The sequence below is a fragment of the Amblyomma maculatum genome, chromosome 9, assembly GCF_055883805.1.
Source record: "Amblyomma maculatum isolate TAMU_Amacu chromosome 9, ASM5588380v1, whole genome shotgun sequence".
Taxonomy (NCBI): Eukaryota; Metazoa; Arthropoda; class Arachnida; order Ixodida; family Ixodidae; genus Amblyomma; species Amblyomma maculatum.
The window spans coordinates 37,779,368-37,788,677 of record NC_139352.1 but is presented as its reverse complement, the minus strand read 5'-3'; positions in this window follow the sequence as shown (position 1 = coordinate 37,788,677).

The window sequence follows — 9,310 nt, the reverse complement described above, 5'->3', positions numbered from 1 at the left end:
CGCATTGCTGTAAACATCTTGTGAGACGAAGTCTAGGTGCGTCGACGGCGAAGAAAAAAGCGTTTCTATCGGAACAGAAAGTGGGGCGAGGTGACGCCGGTCATATGCTCGTTTAAGATGGTTTTATTGCGAAAGCAATACTACGCCAGGTATCTGCCTGTCGCGTAGTCCGTGGCCGCAGTCACCAATGACCTTGAACAGCCGCGAAAAAGACGAAGTAGAAGAAGAACGCTCGGTCCCCCGCAGCTAATTCTTTCGCTCCACATTCGGTTCAGAAGTGTTGAACCCTTCTCATTTTTTTCTTTTGGTTTCACTTTTTTTTATTCTCTTGGTTTTTACCTTATCCTTAGTGATGTTGGTAAAGGCTGAAACTAAGTGAAGTTGCTATAGTTTCGGCATGGATCTTGTGCTGCTGCTTTGGATTTTGTTAGCGCACCTCTATCTCAATATGACTGATCACCAACTAGCCCAGTGCAACACTTTGCTGATATCAGTGGCTCCTGATCATTGCGATCAAGGTTGACTGCATCCGTTAGGTAGTAGGCAGTTCAAGATAACTAAAAATGCCCCAATAGCACCGCATGTGGGGCCACCTATGGCACACGAATTTACAATGGTGAATTTAGGCCTCCTTCTAGCGGAGATGCGAAAGGATTAGCACCTGTCAAGTTCATCCTGTTGTAAGGCGTTTATTGCACCTTCACCAAACGTAAGCTGTTTATTTGAACACCAGGACGGTAGGCAATTGCTGAGTACTAAGCGACTGGGTATCACTCGAACCAGCTCTCCAATGACAACCAGGCTTCGGCTCCACTTCGTCGACCTCCCCAACTTGTCGCGTCAGCTTCTGTCGATCGGAATTATTATACTGTGTTTAGCTGCTTTTCCGATGCCTCCAACTAAATTTTTATACTTACTGCTTTTGCATTAAAATGGCCCGCCTACAATCTAGACAATCCTACTTCGGATTGTCCACATTGTAATATGCATATTACGGGGCGGCGGCAAGCCGATGAACACAGAGAACAAAGAAGATGACAAATGACTGTGAGATCATTTTATAAAACGTCGCCGAGGCTAGTGCTCCTGCCTGCACCACCGCGTGGTATATATATACAGATTATATGAATAATATGTTTGGTTTCATGCTTATTTAGTGCGCTGGAGTGTCTGGCATGGTCATTCTGGTTGAGCTTCAGATCGGCCAGGATTCTGTTCAGAAGCGAAAATACTCTGCCCGAAATCAGTTCCAGAAATGACGGGTTCGTCCGGTTTCTGGTTAATTGATACAGGCCGAACCGGCATAAAACCGCGCGGAGCTCTGATTCCGGAAATGCCTGTATGGTCCGTGGCCCCCTCTTACTCGAACAAAAAAAACTGAACGCCAGGCTGGAAAAAGTATATAGGGCTATAAAATAACAATAACATAAAATATATAATAAATATATAATAATATATAATATAATAACAATAATATAATAATAAAATATAAAATAACCAAAGCGAACTATTTCGTGGATTCCGCCCCTGCTCAATCCAAAAATGTGTAGATGAGTGACAGGCAAAGTATGCAGCTTTATTTAAAACACATTACAGAAAGCTGTAGCGAGGCAATAATTTTGTTACAAAAATTACAATACCGTTTTATAATAATCAGACCTGTCTAAAAAGAATACGACGCAGTAAACATAGGAGTACAATAAAACTTGTGTCGTCAGCTGGAGTTTAAAGCACTAGGTATTTGTGGAACAACGCGTGCTCCACATATACAGAAAACATTTACCCACGGTAGGATATACACACGGTGGGATATACACGTATACAGAAAACATTTACACCACGGTGGGATATGCTTGTGATGGTTATATTTCTGTTTATGTAGTCGACGTCGCTCTTTCGTACTTTGTGTATTTTTGGGGGGTGTAGAATTTGTGGCCATAATTCACCGACCGCCCTTTTTTACACGTTGAATCTTTTTCCTGGCTGTCACGAAAGGGTATTCATGCCCTGCATTTTTATAATGCATCGGTTTCTTGCAGGCAACTTCAGGATGTCGAAATTTATTAGTGCTAATGTGTTTTTTGTCATCGTTTTAGAAACGCATGTAATTTTTGCTACATACTGAGATATGTTATACACCAGCAGTTGTAATACTGCTTGTTTTAGCTTCACCTGCTGCAGCAGAGCAGCGCTGTCAATGAATTCACTTTCGACGAAGTGTTTTGCATACGTAAACGCTCGAGGAAGCGACGCCCGAGGTCCTGCTAATCTGTGCATATTTCGATGGTCAGCGATGTGTTTCATTTATTCTCGAGCGTATTTTTATCCTCGCTAACTAAACGCTACGTTCTTGCTTGCACTTTCGCGTTGATGGTGACAGATCTCCAGTCGCAGATATGAAGATGCACCGCAAGATCGTACAAGCTGCACCGACTATTGCACGCGCAAAAGCAACCCGATGCGCGTATGTATACTTGCTAGCGTACACATCTACGGCTTCATATCTTCTAGACATTTGTGAAACAACGCGTGCTCCACATATACAAAAAAACATTTAACGTATATGTATGGTTTCATGCTTATCTAGCGCGCAGGCATGTTCCGATGTGGTCATTCTGGTTGAGCTTCACGATCCACTCGAATTGTGTTGAGAAGCGGAAATAAATACTCTGTTCCGTACCAGTTTCATTCATGACGGGTTTGTTCGGTTTCATATAAACCGGACATGACCTGTCCTGCATATGAGCTCAATACAGGTCTGCTCCATCCTGTTGCATAACCAGAACGGATAGGATGTCCTGTTCGAGATTGATTGATGCATACTGGAAATTGTCGTGTATTAGCTCCATACCGGACCGGACCGTCCGGATAGAGATTCATACCGGACATGACCTGTCCTGTATAAACATGTTTAAGCTTCATAAAAGACAGGTCACACCGGTATGAAATTTGTACGGGATAATACAGGACCAATTAAAACACGTTTGCCGCGATACGGGATTTCTCACTAGGGCAGCATTATTAAAATCTGGCCTGATACTCTGCACTGGAGAAGGGAAAGGGGAGAAGAGGATCATGATGGGTGACGACGTGGGAGAAGGTATTGAAAATATATACCGACACGGCAGCTTATTTACAAGCTCGAATCAAGTCCGGTGGCGCACAAAAAACGGCAGAGCCCGCACTGCTTGGGCACCCTTCGCCTTGTTCTGCCAAGCGCCCAGCAGCAGTTCCTCCGACAGTGGCCTCTTGTCGAAACGCTTCAAGGAAACGGCTACTAGACACATTCCTTTCACACGCATACAGTGGGTACACCAATAATATATACAGTCTCGGGGATGCCACAAGTTGAACATACCGGGGAGTTCACCTGTCCAATTAAATGTAAGTACCTGCGCTTCAAAGCCACGTTTAAACGAAGTTTGGTCGTGTGGTGAAATTTTGGTCGTGTGGGTGGAGTCTTTGGTCAGTCTCTCCTCCTTCGTTATATTTTGTGTGTCGGGATGGGGGACGGGATGGTGGAACGGAAAGGTCGCGTAGGGTCCGGCAGGCGGGGTACCAGCCATGAGATGCCTCCTAGACCTTCTGCTGACTGCGCAAGGAGGTGCAGGACGCCGAAGCTCCGGGCCAGGATGAGGAGAGATGATGAACACCCCAGCGCCTCCACCAAAATGTTACGGGGCGGCAAGTAGATGAACACAAAGAATAGAAATATGCCCGATCACCGTGAGAAGCTTTCAATGAATTTTTTTTTTTTTGTACGCAAACTTGCCATAAGGCATATTATATAAACTCATGTAAATGGTTTTCCGTGAGGAACCGGAGCAGGCTCCCGCTCTTAGCGTTGTCGGTGAGCCATTTAGAAAAGTCATCTTCCCTTGTTGTGGTTAGACCCACTTCGCGCAGAATCTTTGTCCTTGATTCCCTTGTCCCTGCACAAGTCCATAGCAGGTGGCGAACATCCACTTCTGCAGCTGGTGTGGAACACTTTGGGCATGTGGTTGGTCCGATTTCAGCTTGCGATTCCCATCGGCATTTTACCGAAGGGGTAAGGGCCGCCCCAGCTCTTATCCTTCTAAGGGAAACCTCCTCCAATCTCGTTAAGTTACGAGGGAGTGGGAATGTACACGGGGGAATGAGGGCACGTGTACTTTTCCTTAAAGAGGATGCTAAAATGGAAACAGCGGAACGGGCATCGAAAGGGAGCCTGGTGGGGGGCGCATTAGTGTGTGGAACTTCGTGTGTGAGGTGGTCAACTTTTCTCTGCTCAGCGTTCTCAGCATTGTCTTGTGTCCAATGTATCTGGATGCTTATCTTTGTTTTTTTATTGAGTGCGTGGATTTCCTGGGTAACAAATAGCGTCTTCGTCACTTTCTTTAGTTGTTTTATGGCGGCTAAGGAGTCTGTATAGATGTGGGCTTCTGTTATCGAATCTATTTTATTTATGGCCTCCATAGCATCGCGGATTGCATAGAGTTCCATCACAAGCGGGTTCGGGTATTCTAAAAGATATTCTTTATGTACCTTTAGTTCGCTGTGTGTTGGACTAGTAGCTGCTGTTCTACCGCCATTTTCTATAATTGATGCGTCCGTATATGCAATTAAGGTACCTGGAAGTGCATCAACCAGAGGTCGAGATGCCAGCTTTTCTTTGCGACGAAGCCGAGTGGTCTTGTTTGTCGTGATAGTAGTGAATTCCCAAGGAGGGGGGTCAGCCATTGGTGGTGTTCGAACTGCCACTTCGTTGTACAAGGATGCTATGGGCGTAACGTACTTTCGCTTCATATCCCTTGTTGCCTCTCGTTGTTCAATTAATTCTGTCAACGTATTTATCTGTGCAAACTCTTGGAGAATAGGGATAGGGGTAAGTTTTGGTAAGGCCGTGATAGTGCGCATTGCGTTTCTATTTATTGTTTCCAATTTTGCCCATTGCCGCCTCGTGAGTCTTTGGAATTGGGCCTGGTATAGTATCCTCGGCTGTAACACTGATTGTACAAGACGTCTTGCCATGTCCGCTCGAGCTCCTCCTCCCCTAGACGAAATGCGTTTTATCAAGTTTAAGGAAGTCGCAGCTACTTTTTTCACCTTATGAAGCTATTGTGTTCCTTTGCCGGATTTGTGAATTTCTAGGCCAAGAACTCTCAACTCGTCCACCTCTTCCAGTGCCTGATTTCCAATCTTTAGGGAGACTCTTTGCGTTGCCAATTGTTTTCTTCCATTCTTGTTGGCAACATGAATGTAACTGGACTTTTGAGGTGATAATTCCAGGCCTGCACTTTGCACGTACTCATCTATGGTATTTAAAGCCTCTTGCAGATGCCGATTCTGTCTGTCAATTTGTTTATGAACAGACCAAATCGTGACATCATCTGCGTATATCATGAACCCCACTTCTGGTATTTTAGCTAATTTCCACGCCAATGGGATCAGTGCGATATTAAATAATAAAGGTGCTAACACTGACCCTTGTGGCACGCCTCTGTTCGAGGTGTAATTGCCAATTTGTTTTCCGTTTATCCGGATAGAAAACGTCCTGTCCTTAAGCAGATTATGTACTGCTTTTATGACCTGCAAGGGAATGCCCATACATTCCATGTTGCTAAGAATCTTGGCATGTAACACGTTGTCGTATGCCTTCGCCATGTCGGTAGCCACTACAGTGCGCACTAGGTGGCTATAAGGCGACACGTGTATGACCTCTTCAGCGAGCACAGCCAGTCCATTTTCTGTCCCAAGGTTTGTTCGGAACCCAATTTGTCGAGCATGGTATTTTTTATTACTTTCCAACCACCGTGACAGGCGGGTGGCTATCATCTTTTCATAGATTTTGCAAATTGTGGGTGTTAGCGAGATAGGCCGCAAAGATTCTAGACTTGTGGGAGGTTTCCCAGCCTTTGGTATTGTTACCACCACCGAGTGTTTCCAGCCGAGTGGAATGTCTCCTCCTTGCCATACCTCATTTACCACATCCAACAAGCCGTCAACTGCGGCTCCTTCTAAATTCTTGAATACTTCATAAGGAATATCGTCATGTCCAGGCGCAGTTTTACCATTCGCTTCTTCTATAGCAGCCAATAACTCCAATTTGGTAAATGGTAATGTTATTCCTGTTTTATCAACCGCATCCACTGTCGGTGAAGGCGCCGGATAATGTGCGTGGTTCGGGAAGAAAAGGGCAGCAGCCTGATCTGCAAACTCTTCTGGTGTAAGCTGTAATGCGAGTCTAATACTTTCTGCATGATCTTTAACCTGCCGCCTCTTTTCCATGCCATGGAAAGTCCTCCAGAGGGCCTTGTTAGTCGTTCCTGAGCCCAAACGACTGCACCACTCATCCCATCTCCTATGAGCCAGCTGTTTTTCATATCGGCGTGCCTGTGCCGTCACTCTGTTTACCTCAATTCTTCTTTGCACGTCTTCAGGATGGCGACCAGCCTGTATCTCGGCCCGCTTTCGGCGTGCCCAAAGTTTTAGTAGGTGCAGGTCGGGAGTTGGCTGATCTTCGTTCACTGTAGTTGTAATGGTGTGATCCTTGAGTACCGTTTGAAGGGTGGTAACGAGAGTATTCGGGCTAACTGAATGCGTTCGAGTATCCTGCCGTACACCATCCCAATGTGTAACAGACGCTTTCTTTCGAATTTTCTTCATATGTCCCAAATTAAGACCAATACCAGTGGGGACATGATCACTACCCCACGCATCTAATTCCGCCTGCCATTGCGGTGCACCAGGGCCCTTCCACCACGTCAAGTCTGGTGAGCGTGTTTGTGTTGCAGGTAGTGTTGCGACTCCTGGATGATTTAGCAGTGTAAATTCCATTTCTGTGAAGGCAGTATGAACTTGATCACCCCTTTTAGAATCATAATCATATCCCCATACGGTGTGCGGAGCGTTAAAATCTCCACCGATTAGTATCGCAATTCCAGGGTATGAATGGCGAATATGCTTAACCCATCCAAGATTAAGCACTGTGTTTCTTGGCCGAGCGTACATGGACACTAATATAAGGGGCGTTTTGTTCGGACGCGTGAGTACAGCAACTACTTCCTGCTGAGTGTTGCACCACTTGCTCAAGTCAAGTGGCGTTTGGGGAATGTTGGCCCTAATGTAAACGGCAGCTTTTCCTGGTGTTTCGGCCTCTGCTCTTGCTCGTTTATCAGGGATAGAAGGACAATGGTACCCTATATATCCTGTTATTGAATATAACCTATTGTGCTCCTGTATCAAGAACGCCCATGAATGTAGCTTGCCGTACAATAGTTTTGTATTTATTTCCCCAACTTTATTACAGAGCCCTCTGCAGTTCCATTGTGTAATCTGTTGCCACTTGTTTCGGCTACTTCTATCCATGATGTAAGCTGCTCTGAATGAGGTGTGTCAGTTGCGTAAGCGTGTCCAGTACCGCCTTCCAAATAGGTATGTTATCGGCAGGTTTACAATTCGGAGCATCCACTAACCTTGCTGTCGTACTGCCTGCAAGCGTTTCTTTCTGTTTTTCTGAGCTCTCCTTTCGTCGTTGGGCTATATGTGCTTTCTTTTGTCGCAGCTGTGCAATTTGTGCTGAAAGCATCGCAATTTCTTTTTCTATTGCATCCTGCTGGCTTGTGCAGTCTTTAAGGTCCGGAAAATCATCAGTAGTGAATGCCACTGTGCTCCGTTTTGTGCGTCGTCCATGTTTTAGCGTAGAAGCAAAAGATGCACTGTTCTGTGCAACCACCTAAACAGGCTCTTCTTCTTCTAGCGGGTCATCAAACAGCTCTTCGGCCAGAGTTGCAAATCTGTTTTTAACCATTAACGGTGCATATTGTTTATGTCGTCCAGCCCTTGCTAATTCGAGCTTTCGCTTTTTTGTCGGACACTGAGATGAAGTGATATCGTGATCATCAGATTTGCATAGGCCGCATTTGAATTTCGCTTCTCCAGATTCAGTTATGTATTCGGGGTTAACTCCATATGGACAAAATTTCTGCAATGACCTTCTCTGTAGCACCTGTAACAGTGAACCGGTCTAGGTTTGTACGTTTTGGGTCGCACTATGTGGCCATTGTAGTAAAATCTGTCCGGAAGAGTATCTGGTCCCTGTAATGTGATGAGAAAAGTGCCTCTGTTCCCCATACGACGTGCGGCTAACACAGTATGTGTTCCTGATATTAGGTCTGTGGCCACCGTCTCCGGGGAATCTTGTAGGTCTAGGTCATAGAGGACACATCGCTGAGTATTTGGACCTGACGCAAAATAGGTCTGGACAGGAAGATACTCCTCTGTCGTGATTGGAATCTGTGTTACTGTGGTCATTTTGCGTGCATCCTCAATGGTGGCTAAATGTACTGTGACAGTATTAGATGCCCTGTGGCTTACAAACCCCTGGTAACCTGTGGTACCAAGCGCTGCGTCTATTACTCTCTGCATTGTTCTGGTGGGTATCTTAGTGATATCAAACTGCACTGTAGGTCTGATATGCACTGTGAAGGATTTCTGCAAGGCTGGTGTTGGATAAGCGGATGCTAGCTTATCAGGGGCGGCCCTTACCTTCTTTGCCGGTGGTGTGTTGACTGGTGGCCCAGGTAGTTTGACCAGCCGGGGTGTCCGTTGAGAAGCGTTAGTGACGACTTCCTGTTGCACATCCATAGCCTGATGTGTATCGTTTAGCTCGGGTAGCGGCCCGAGCGTTGTCCTCGTATTCGAAGTAATGTCTACGTTGCTCTGTGGCCAAGTGCTAGCTCCAGGTAAAGGCTCGTTACCGCAGCCTGCCGTTGTGCTTGCAGAAGTCACAGCGACTACCGGAGGGTCCATTGGCGTCCCCATTCTTGCCATATTATCAGAGCTGCGGCTCCGCGGAGTCCCAGTAGGCCTAGCAGCATGGCCGCGTCGGCATTCTGCAGCGTCTACCCGGAGGGCTGTGTCCTTGATGCTCTTCTTGCCACGCACGGGTTGTTTGGCCTTTATGCTCTTCTTCAAGAGTTTGATGGCCGCTGTGTGGGCGCGGACTGCAGACGTACGGTGGACCTTTTTCTAGGGCTCCTGCCCGCGCCTCTGCCCGCATCTTCTTTCTCTTCCGTAACAATATGAAAAGACCCATCGGCGATATGTCCTTTTTGCCCCTTGTAAGATGGCGGAGGTCGGCTTCACTTCTAACGCACCACCTGCATTCCAGAAGTCCCATATAATCTCCTTGGTCTAGCGAGAGGTTCATTGTCTTTGTTTCACTTCGAACGCACAGATTTCGAAATGTTTTCGTTGTCTTCCATAACCTATACTCGAGGACAGGACCCTTAAATTTGTTCAGATATTTTTCTCTTATTGACGCTGTTAT